The sequence below is a fragment of the Paramormyrops kingsleyae genome, chromosome 20, assembly GCF_048594095.1.
Source record: "Paramormyrops kingsleyae isolate MSU_618 chromosome 20, PKINGS_0.4, whole genome shotgun sequence".
Classification (NCBI taxonomy): Eukaryota; Metazoa; Chordata; class Actinopteri; order Osteoglossiformes; family Mormyridae; genus Paramormyrops; species Paramormyrops kingsleyae.
This window is the reverse complement of record NC_132816.1, coordinates 9,729,977-9,740,832: the sequence shown is the minus strand read 5'-3', so window position 1 is coordinate 9,740,832 and position 10,856 is coordinate 9,729,977. Positions and strand designations below refer to the sequence as shown.

General features: G+C 48.9%; 2 protein-coding genes and 1 pseudogene across 3 annotated transcripts in view; 2 read left to right on the top strand and 1 right to left on the bottom strand.

Annotated features, from left to right (window-relative positions):
- LOC111852389 (G2/M phase-specific E3 ubiquitin-protein ligase-like) overlaps positions 1 to 7,752 on the bottom strand; it is a 40,832-nt gene extending 33,080 nt beyond the window's left edge. For both annotated transcript variants that reach the window (XM_072703855.1, XM_072703856.1), the window contains exon 1: positions 7,463 to 7,752. The gene's annotated coding sequence lies outside the window, so the exon portion shown is untranslated. The remainder of the gene's footprint in view (positions 1 to 7,462) is intronic.
- The window catches only part of LOC111850770 (uncharacterized), a 73,849-nt gene that overhangs the window by 9,990 nt on the left and 53,003 nt on the right, over positions 1 to 10,856 (top strand). The window lies entirely within an intron of this gene.
- Positions 1 to 10,856, top strand: part of LOC140581345 (uncharacterized) — a 34,570-nt pseudogene that overhangs the window by 10,070 nt on the left and 13,644 nt on the right.

Genomic DNA, 10,856 nt, shown 5'->3' with positions numbered 1-10,856 from the left:
AGTTTCTAGTGGCACAAATATCAGCCCATAGATATTATTTAACATTAGATGTTAAAAATGAGTAAAATTCCTGTATATGTCAGGTAGTTGTAGAATATACACCCATTTTGAAGTTACTGGATCCCATTGCATTGAAATTATAGCAACTCTCACAAGCAGCCTGCGTCAATAAATTAACTTTGGCACGCACAAAACATTTTGTGCCACCCTAGCCCACACCCGCGAGCTGATGTCCTTGTTCCCCTGCAAATATCTATATCCACAATTCCCCCTTTTGATCTCTGAAAAGAGATCACCTGTGATTTTGGGGAAATTGTGACTCCCTCTTTTGATCTCCGCTAGGAGATCACTACTTATGGTGGAAGTCTTCTTCGCTCAGCTCCTCCCCATCCGGAAGGGGCGAGGAGGGCCATCATGTGTGGTAGACTTGGGTCACGTTTCTCTATGGTGGACGTGATCAGTCGTACGGACAGGGCTCACAGGCAAGGGTTACAGCAGCATCCAGTCATCGAGACCATCCAGCCATCCCAGATGCAGTCTACGCCCGAGTGCTCATGCATGGTTTTGGACAGCGTCTTTAGTCCTTCCAGAGCCTTCGTGACCGATCCGTCTGGAGCCGTATTGTTAGGGGCTTTTTCCTCTTCTCATCACCAGCTTCAGGCGGAGAAACAGCAGCAGTCGGATCCCCCCCCCCTTTCCTCTCTGCTAACTTTACCTCTCCGCTGCTCCACTCTAGCTTTCCTATCTCTCTTCAAGGCCACAGACTACCACTGATAGTAATATTCTGGCCTGCACATTCCCTTACCACAACAACCATTTCCCCTACTTTCTAGCATTGTTTCACAACATTCTAGCTCCAGTATGTTTAGAGTGCCCTCCTTTGGCCATCTACCCCCAATCTGACGATGTGTTACAAGCCTTCTTTAGTCTCAGGCCAGTCACCTGTTCCATTATCTGCCTTGGGGATGGTTTTCCCTTATCCCCTTTACCAGATTTGCTCATTATCTACCCTTTAAGAAACGGTGTTGAACACAGGACCTATAAAATATCTGTTCTGGCCCTGATACACACTCCCCTTCTCAAGGTAGCTGCCATCTGTATAAAGCACGCAGCTGCTTGTTACTGGGTGATGACAGAATCATAAAAGAAGTAAGTGTTATTCCAAACCTTTAGTGTCCTAAAAGCAAATTAACAAGCTTATCCCAGTAGATCTCAGGTCCAACACATGATTCCCCAGGGGTCTGTGCCGCTCACATCTGCGCCCAGGGTGAGGTACTGTATATGCTCTCTTCCTTGTCTGTGCCCGCATAGAAACCACCCATAGAGAGGGATAGGGGTTTAGTCCTGACTTCCCTGTGTGTCCCTCCCTGGAGAAAGTGATGTTACCCCACCATGCCTTGTATTCTTGGCCCCCACGACCATGGTGGAGGGGTCCGTACGGAACCCACCACGGGCCGGTGTACTTGGCCACCTGGTCCCACCCGGGGCAGTGTGGCGATCCCGTGCTTCTGCCTGCCTTACAGCCCTCATGGAATCCTGGGCTGGCACAAAGCCAGATGTCATAGCCCCTGTACGAGGCGTTCTGCCCCCCACAATTGATTACATCGCGTAAGTCGAAAAGGAAGGTTGTGCTCGTCCCTCGGGTGTACTGCAGCAGGAGTCCTCCCCACAGAATCATAAACAAAGCAATCATCACATGTAATATAACTCCCCCCCAAAGCCCCCCTTTTTATCTTGGTCGTCTTCATCCTGGTCTCGGTGGTCTGATGCCGGATGAGGCCTTCTGCTTCTTCTGTCGGACAGGTGTGGACTACCCTGCCGATCTTCTCAGGTCAGGGGATTATTCTGCCCCTTTGTGGAGACCTGAGTTGGTTCTGGTTCCTCCGATCCAGAACTCTGTACTCTCCCGGCGAGGTCCTCCTGGATCTCAGCTACGGATCTGCCTGGCTCCTGTGTCGCAGCGCACTGGCTCCAGTGGAACCACGTGTCGCCTTTTCCCTTCAGCCGCACCGCGTGGGAGGTCCTTTCGGTGACTTGGAAAGGGCCGGTCCACCGGGGCTCTGACCACTTCCTCTTGATGACTTTCAGGAGGACCCACACCGCCGTGTGGGGCTTGCCGGTGCCTGCTGGTGACTGCCCCTCTTGGACCTGGCGGGAGAAATCTGAAAGGAGAACTTGCAGTCCATCATAATATGCTTTGGCATTCCCGTCCCCCTTTTGTTCCGGGCCCCACTTATACCGCCGCCGTTTCTCTAAGCCTACGCTGGCATACATCAGTACCTTCCTCTCTCCCCCCTTTTTCTGAAACAGAACGCCGTTCGCCACGTTCTCTGTTTCAGAAACATCAAGGTGGAAGGGGAGGGAGTAGTCTGGCAGGCCAAGGTCAGCGGCCTGCGCTAGGCGTTGCTTTAGAGTGATGAACGCCTCTTCTGCTGCAGTGTCCCAATTAAGGGGGGCAGTCAGGCGTCTCAGCCCATGTTCCTTCACTAGGGCCCGAAGTGGCTGTGTGAGACCCGTGTAATCGGGGATGTATGTGCGGCTGTACCCTGTGAGTCCCAGGAACGACAGCATGTCCTTGACTGTAACTGGTTTGGGGTGATGCAGGATGGCAGATCGATGGGCAGGGGAAAGCCCTGTCCCTGTCCCAGAGAACACCCTCCCAAGAAATGAAACGACCATGCGGGCAACCTGTAGTTTCTCCCTGCTAACCTTGAACCCTTTCTCTGCCAGACGGCACAGTACCGGCCGCGTGGCCTCCAGAGCCGACTCAGGGGAGGGTGCGGCAATGAGAAGATCGTCTACGTCCTGGAAAAAATGTGACCCCCATCTGGTAAGGGGCACCCTTCCAGGGCCTGCTTGAGATCTTGGTTGAAAATCCCCGGAGACAGGGCAAAGCCCTGAGGGAGACAAGTGTACCTCCACTGCACTCCCTGTAGGTGAATGAGAAAATGTCCCGGCAGTGATCAGCCAGTGGCAGGCTAAAGAAAGCCTTGGCTAAGTCAATGCAAGTGAACCATTTTTGTTTCCGGGGCGAGATTGGTGAGGGCCACATAGGGATTTGGGACTGGGACGGTGGGGGTCAGCAGGAGATTGTTAATGGAGCGCAGATCATGGGCCATTCGATATTTACCTGTACCTGCCTTTTCTACTGGGAGAATGGACGTATTCCAGGCAGAGCAGGAGGGTTCCAACACCCCGACCAAGATTAACCCTTCAACGGTCTCTGCTATTCCTTCCTCTGCGGCCGGTTTGTGGGGGTACTGGCTGATCCATAAGGGCCCCTCCCTGGGGTGGAGCTCGAACGCGACGGGGGAGCAGTGAACATGGCCTACATCTGTGGGGCTCCGGGACCACCGGGAATCTGGGAGGGAGACCACCAGGGCTTTAACGTCCGGGTGGTCCATTTTTTCCCTCCCATGGTCCCATATCATCTGGTCAAGCTGAAGGGTGACGGTGTCTTGTACCGCCACTTTAATGCAGTACGTATTACCCGTGGGGGAGAAGGTGACAGCCGGGATCTGGGTCTCCACCCAGTCCTCGGCTTCTTGTGCCCTTTTGACCATGGGGCCGAGATCTTTGGCCTGATGTTTGGGGTGCAGGGCGAGTGAGATGTGGGGAACCGCCTCCTGACCCATCCTGTACCAAGGCTGCTGCTCGGGAGTGAGGATGGTAGCTGAGGCCACCCCCTCGGGGCCCACATAGATGTTTTGGGAAGCAACTTGCCATTAATGGCCTTCCAGCTGCTCTGAAAAAAGCTCCTCGTACCACTCAGTGCCATCCCTATCATAGAACAGAGTCACATGAGGTTGGTCGGGCGGAGGAATGTAGGGCTCGAGGAGTGAGATCCAGGGCCTCCACATCAAGTAGGCCTCGAGGATGCCCCCGGGGCCAGGTTCCAGCAGGCCCCAATAGATGTCTGCAGTGTGGGGTCACACCGGCCACATGAGCCACTGACCGCTGCCCTGGTATTGAGTCCCGCACCGCAGCTGGGTGCCTTCTGGCAGTGTCACCACCAGGCCATCAGCGCTACACAGTATGGAGGCCCCCAGCTTCACCAGGACGTCTCTCCCCAACAGGTAGACTGGAACCGTGGGTGAGATCACGAACGGATGCAGGAAGGTCTGTTTTCCAATCAAAACCTTCACTGGTTTCGTTACTGGCAGTTCCATGGTCACTGTGGAGGTGGACACCTGATTGTCCTTTGGAGCCATGTTCAGAGTGGAATATGTGGCCCCAGTCACCACCAGAAATGGCAGTTCTTTGTCCATGACCACTAGGGACAGCATAGGATCTGTCTCTCCTCTGTCCTGGGCCTCTCCTGGGGTGTGTCATTGGGGGAAGGAGAAGTCTTCCCACTCCCCGCCATCCAGAGCCGGGTATTGGCCTCCTGGCTGGGGTGCGGCTTGTGGGTTGGGGGCGACCATGTGTCCCCTGGTTGGTCCCCCACGGCCTCTGCCCCTCATTGGGCCGGGTGCAGGGCAGTCTCTGGCCCAGTGCCCTAAGTTCCCACACCGGTGGCAGGCGCCTCCCCCCGGCTGTCCTCTTTGCGGAGTGCCCCTTCCCCAACCTCGGCCCCCCGATCCCCGATCCGGGCCACCTCTTCCTCCTCCCCAATTGGGAGCCCACCCACCGTATTGGCAGGGCGGGACGGGGTATGTCCTTCCCCACTGGCCTGGCGTGGGTTGTGGGGGTGGGCCCCCTGTGGTTGCCTCCGCCACCATCTGCTTCCCAGTCTGCCCCCTCTTTTTATTCTCGGTGGCCTTCTGCCTAGCCTCCCCCACCTGCAACTTCAGCAATTGGGTTTGGAGCTCTTTAAGGTCACTCTCCTCCTTCCCTGCCTCGTCCTGGGCCCGCTGCAGGTGGTGTATCACATGCCTATCCCACACGTGGGAGTCTGCACCTGGTAAGTCTGGGTTGCCCAGGATCGCAGCCCGCCCTCCCTCTGGAACCCCCTCCATTACAGCCCGCCGGAACCATTCGCGCTGTACCCCTTGCTGTTCGGGGTGACACCCGGTTCGCCGCGTCCAATCCTCCTTACACTTATCCAGGTATTCCCTGGGGTGCATGGTTTTATCCCACGTCAGCTTCGGGATGACTGCTCCGGTTTTAGGAGGAAACATTTCTCTCATGGCATTCCCAATGTGCAGTACTACGGTCGTCAAGCTACAGTAATGTTATCAGGATGCGTCAGTGTCCCTGCCCTCTCTTCCACCTCCAGCAAAGAGCGTTTAGTCAGACATCTGGCTGCCACTGCCCGGAAATCTCCCAGTGCCAATTTTGTCCCCTGAGTGAGCTGGTCTAGCTTTTCCATCCACTGTCCTCCTCCTTCTGCTGGGGGCGGCATCTTATCAGCCAGCGCCTGCACATCTCCTATCGAGAAAGGTCTATATTTTTCCTGCGTCTGGCCCGCCCCTCTTAGCAGAGGGAATTGGTGTCTTGGGGGCCTTGAAACCTTGTCATGGCACGCCCCCTCGCTGTCTCCCTCGTCATCACTACCCAGAACCCCCACCCTTCCCTCTAAGAGTGAGGTTTCCCGTTTTATTGCCTCCTCTATTCTGGCCATCCGCTCCTCTAACTGGTACGTGAGGGCCCTATCCTCTGGGTCGTCCTCCCATACCCCCGCAACGAACCACAGTACACAACCTATTAAACTCAAAGCGACAGGTATTTTAGGAACTGTAGCGACCTGGATTGATAACTGGTTAACAGATAGGAAGCAGCGAATAGTTATAAGAGGCACAATGTCACAGTGGGCCTGCGTTCATAGTGGGGTGCCGCAGGGTTCAATTTTAGGACCACTATTGTTCCTAATTTACATAAATGATATAGACACCGATATATACAGTAAACTGGTGAAATTTGCAGATGACACCAAGGTGGGTGGTGTGAAAGATACTGAACTAGCGGCTCAGCAGCTACAGCAGGATCTTGATTTAATTAGTGACTGGGCCGATACCTGGCAGATGAAATTTAACATAGACAAATGTAAGGTACTCCATGTAGGGAGCAGAAATATAAAGTACAGGTATTTTATGGGACCTACTGAAATAAAGGTAGCTGATTATGAGAAAGACCTTGGTGTGTATGTTGATGCTTCCATGTCTCATTCTCGCCAGTGCGGAGAAGCAATAAAAAAGGCCAATAGGATGTTGGGGTATATCTCCAGGTGTGTGGAGTTTAAGTCAAGGGAGGTAATGATAAGATTATACAATTCCTTGGTGAGACTTCACCTAGAATATTGTGTGCAGGTTTGGTCACCATATCTTAAAAAGGACATTGCGGCCTTAGAAAAGGTGCAGCAAGGGGCCACAAGGATGATTCCTGGTCTTAGAGGAATGTCATACGAGGAAAGGTTAGTTGAGCTAAATCTGTTCAGCCTCAAGCAAAGGAGACTCAGGGGGGACATGATCCAGGTCTATAAGATTCTAACAGGTTTGGATGCTGTTCAACCGAATAGTTACTTCAGCATTAGTTCAAATACAAGAACTCGTGGCCATAGGTGGAAATTAGTAGGAGAACATTTCAAACTGGATTTAAGGAAGCACTTCTTTACACAGCGTGTAGTCAGAGTATGGAATAGTTTTCCTGATAACATAGTGCAAGCTGAATCTTTGGGTTCCTTTAAATCAGAGCTGGATAAGATTTTAACAACTCTGAGCTATTAGTTAAGTTCTCCCCAAGCGAGCTCGATGGGCCGAATGGCCTCCTCTCGTTTGTATAGTTCTTATGTTCTTATGTTCTTATCTTTTGCTGCGGCCACCGCCCTATCTCTCTTCTTCCCCTTTGCTGCTTTGGACGCTGCTACTCCTACGACTTGCATTTGCCTTGATAAGGGCTTCCATGCCCCTTTTTCGACTGGGGGCGCCCAGCCCCCGTCGTCTATTTCCCGATCAAACTCGTGCTCCATTTCTAGATTGCACAGGCTGTTTCAATCCTTTATCTAACACCCCTTCTGCCTCCGGATGTTTGTTCACCCACCCACACTTAGTACACCTCCTTATTTTAGTAGGGTGCCCCACTAACAGGCAGCACCAATACATGTAATCACACTCACACACAAATCAGCACAACTGCACACAGAGTGGTACTTTGAGACTCCTAGTCTCGGAACTCCAACCCGGTACTTTTGGGATTCTAACCCAGGGACTCCAACCCAGGATTTGAGGGCTCTACACCTCGGGACTCCAACCCGTTTTAGAGAGGGGGACCTTATTCCCTCTTTCCAATTTAGCATTTGGGGGCCTGAATTCCCCGGGACTCTAACCCAGCTTCTCTACCGCCCGTCGACGAAAAGTGGAGTTGCCACACCAAGGACAATACAGGGGTCCCGTACCCACCGTCCAAAGGTCCAACTATATTCTCACTTGGTTACTTACAATTTACTGACAGATTTCAGGACACTTCAAACCACTTGATTTGACATTGCCAATATGCAGAATTTGATATAACAGGCTCTGCTTACCTTTAAGTTGGGCGCCCGTAGTCGTCCACAGGATCTTGTCTAAGTCTGCCAATTTCTCGGAATCTCTAGCTCATCCCGGACGAGCCCCCAAATTCTTGGAGTACGCCGTCTCCACCTGGTCCGTGGATGAGAAGAGATCACTCGAAGGCGTGGATGAGTTGTCCAATACCCTTTATTACCACAGATCGATCTGGGAACTCTGCAATGCACCGAACCCCCACAGAGTTCGACTTCCTTGTTGTTCACCGTTTTTCTTATACCCCTTCTACAAGCAGCCCCCGCCCCTGTCAGAACTTTTTCACTCTCTGGAAGTTTTCTGCTTATCTGGTGCAACATGTTGTTCTGTACGTCATTCTGCTGTCCCCCCCCCCCCTAGTTATTGTGGCAACCCTATATTATATGCCTAGCAACGATCACCGCAGCCTGTGTCGATAAATTAACCTTGGCACGCACAAAACATCTTGTGCCACCCTAGCCCCCACCCGCGAGCTGATGTCCTTGTTCCCCTGCAAATATCTATATCCACAAGATACAGGTCCCATTGGGGTTAATGTACTGTTTAAAACAACCTGCTGTATTTATTTATTACTGTATTTGTAACGCAGATTTCTGCCGGCAGGCGAGGGTCGGCAGCATCTCGCGGGCGGCCTTGTTTGCTGCCCTCCAATCAGGATGTGGCGTGTGGAGCGAGTGAATTCAAAAGGGTGGGGAGGCGCCGCCATTATTCCGACAGGCTGCAAGTGACGTAGAGGAATACCGTTTGGGGAAACAACTTTCGAGTTCCTGACGTTAGGAGGTGAGGGAATGATTCTATAAGGCTGTAACTAATCGAAACGAGAACTGACTGGCGCGCCGGCAGGGCAGGGTGACCTAACGAGACAGATAGAGGGAGCAGACGGAGAACGTAAGCGGCCCTTACTTATCTGTAGCCTTCCAGAAGGACAAGTACTAACCGACTAACTAGAGCAAATGTCAAACATGTGGTTGACACGTAGATGGAAGGTACCGTGAGAGGGGGGAGATCCCCAAAAAGGGATAGAGCTGATGCATATGGTTGAGCTTCTTCCTGTACATGCTGAATGTATGTCAGATAGTCGCTCCCTGATTGCAATCTGTCAGAGAATAAACTGGTGACCTGCAACTTCTCCACGTTTCAGCTGTGAATCTCTTCTCATCCACGGACCCAGTGGAGACTGCTTACTCCAACAGAGGCATTTGCGGCACAGTAAGACGTTTTTGGGGGGGGGTTGTAGCTGTAGCTGCTAATATAGCTAGCTAGTTTCATGTTCTGCTTGTGTTATGAGAAATACAGCTCCTCCATGCTCCCGATGTCGCGCGCTGATTTGAAATAATGACGTCACCCGCTACTTCATAGTTACACGATTTCGCTGTCGTTTAAATGTCTATCTCCAATACTGTGTTGAGGTAAACAAGCCATATACGTGGAAACATCGCATGTCTGCGATGTTTCTGTGTTTTCAAAGACAAGTAAAATTATTTAAATAACTTGTGATAGGTGTTTACTGGGGAAATACAGAAAATGCAATATTGTTAATTTCTAATTATAACTTAACTGGAGCAACTCACTCTTTACATTTGTCGTCTACTGCTGACGATGTCTTTGAATCCATTCATAATTCAGTTCTGATTCGTGGTTTCCTATGGTAACACACACGGAAATTGCAGGACACCAAATACAAATTTCTTTACGTGGAAATGCGTAGCTGAATCCCTTTTTTCAGCCATTAATCATAGGTTTGTGCGAGGGAACATCATTACCTAAGCCTAGAATATATGGTTTCCCCTACTGAAACAAACAGTAACTCTGGAGCCCAATACTGATTATTCTAGTTTACGTACATAATTATGTACCTAAATGAGTTTCATTCACCTCACATACTTTTTGGCCTGGATGTGAAGAGAAAGCATTTCCTGAGATCCAGGATATTTGTTTCCCCCTGCTGAAACAAACGTGCTGCTTTTCTGGAACCTAATACAGATGATACTAGTTTATGGACATGTAATTATGTATCCATCTGACATGTGTATAAACTGTATTGGGCTTCAGAATTGCTGTCGGTCTGTTTTTAGCAGGGGAACCAAATATCCTGGATTTCAGGAAATAATGTTTCCCCCTGAAATTTGGACAGAGAAGCATGTGAGATGGCTGAAAGTCATTCAGATATGGCAAGCCAGGCTGCCTTTTATTAGCACAAGGCTTACTTATTACTAGTAAAAATGGCAAGTTTTACTAGTAAGAATATGAATTCAAGATATCTACAATGCCATTTTACTAGTAAGAATGATCCTTTTGACTAGTAAGAATGCGTATGGTAGAGCTCTATAATTTGATTTTAACTACTCATGTATTCCCATTGACTTCCATTGTGTTTTTCCTCTCAAATGTCCTGAATTCTGATTTTTACTAGTTTAGTCATATTGTAGAGCTTTATAATTCAGTTCTTACTTGTAAGAACTCCTACTGTAATAGTTCTAATCACATTTTGACTAGTAAGAATTACAGGCCCACATATTCACAACTGAGTTTTTTACTAGTAAGAATATGAATTCAAGATATCTACAATGCCATTTTACTAGTAAGAATGATCCTTTTGACTAGTAAGAATGCGTATGGTAGAGCTCTATAATTTGATTTTAACTACTCATGTATTCCCATTGACTTCCATTGTGTTTTTCCTCTCAAATGTCCTGAATTCTGATTTTTACTAGTTTAGTCATATTGTAGAGCTTTATAATTCAGTTCTTACTTGTAAGAACTCCTACTGTAATAGTTCTAATCACATTTTGACTAGTAAGAATTACAGGCCCACATATTCACAACTGAGTTTTTTACTATTAAGAATTTAATTATAGCTATCTGTAATTAAATTGCAGAGATCTGAAATTCACATATCCAAAATGCACAAACATATTATTAATGGCTGAAAAAGTGATTCAGCTATGCATTTCCATGTAAAGAAATTTGCATCACAAATTTGGTTTCCTGCAGTTTCTGTATCCACAGTAACCACAGTAGTTGATCAATATAAGGAGTAAGTTGCCTACATTTAAGATATTATTAGAATAAATAATATCACATTGATCATCACACGTACTGAAGTTCTACAAGCAATATTAACGTTTTCTGTATTTTACCAGCAATCATCTTATAACCAGCGATTTAAGTTAAATTATCTTTAAAAAATACACAAATATTGAAAACGCATCCAGTGTTTTTCCATAAATGGGTTAACTCAACATGTTTGTAGAAAGATATTAAAATGAAAGTGAAAGCATCTATAAAGTAGTAGGTGGCGTCATGATTCAGATTATTGTTCGACAGTGGGAACATGGGGGAATTGAATTTCTCGTAACACCAGAAGTCCTTTAGTTA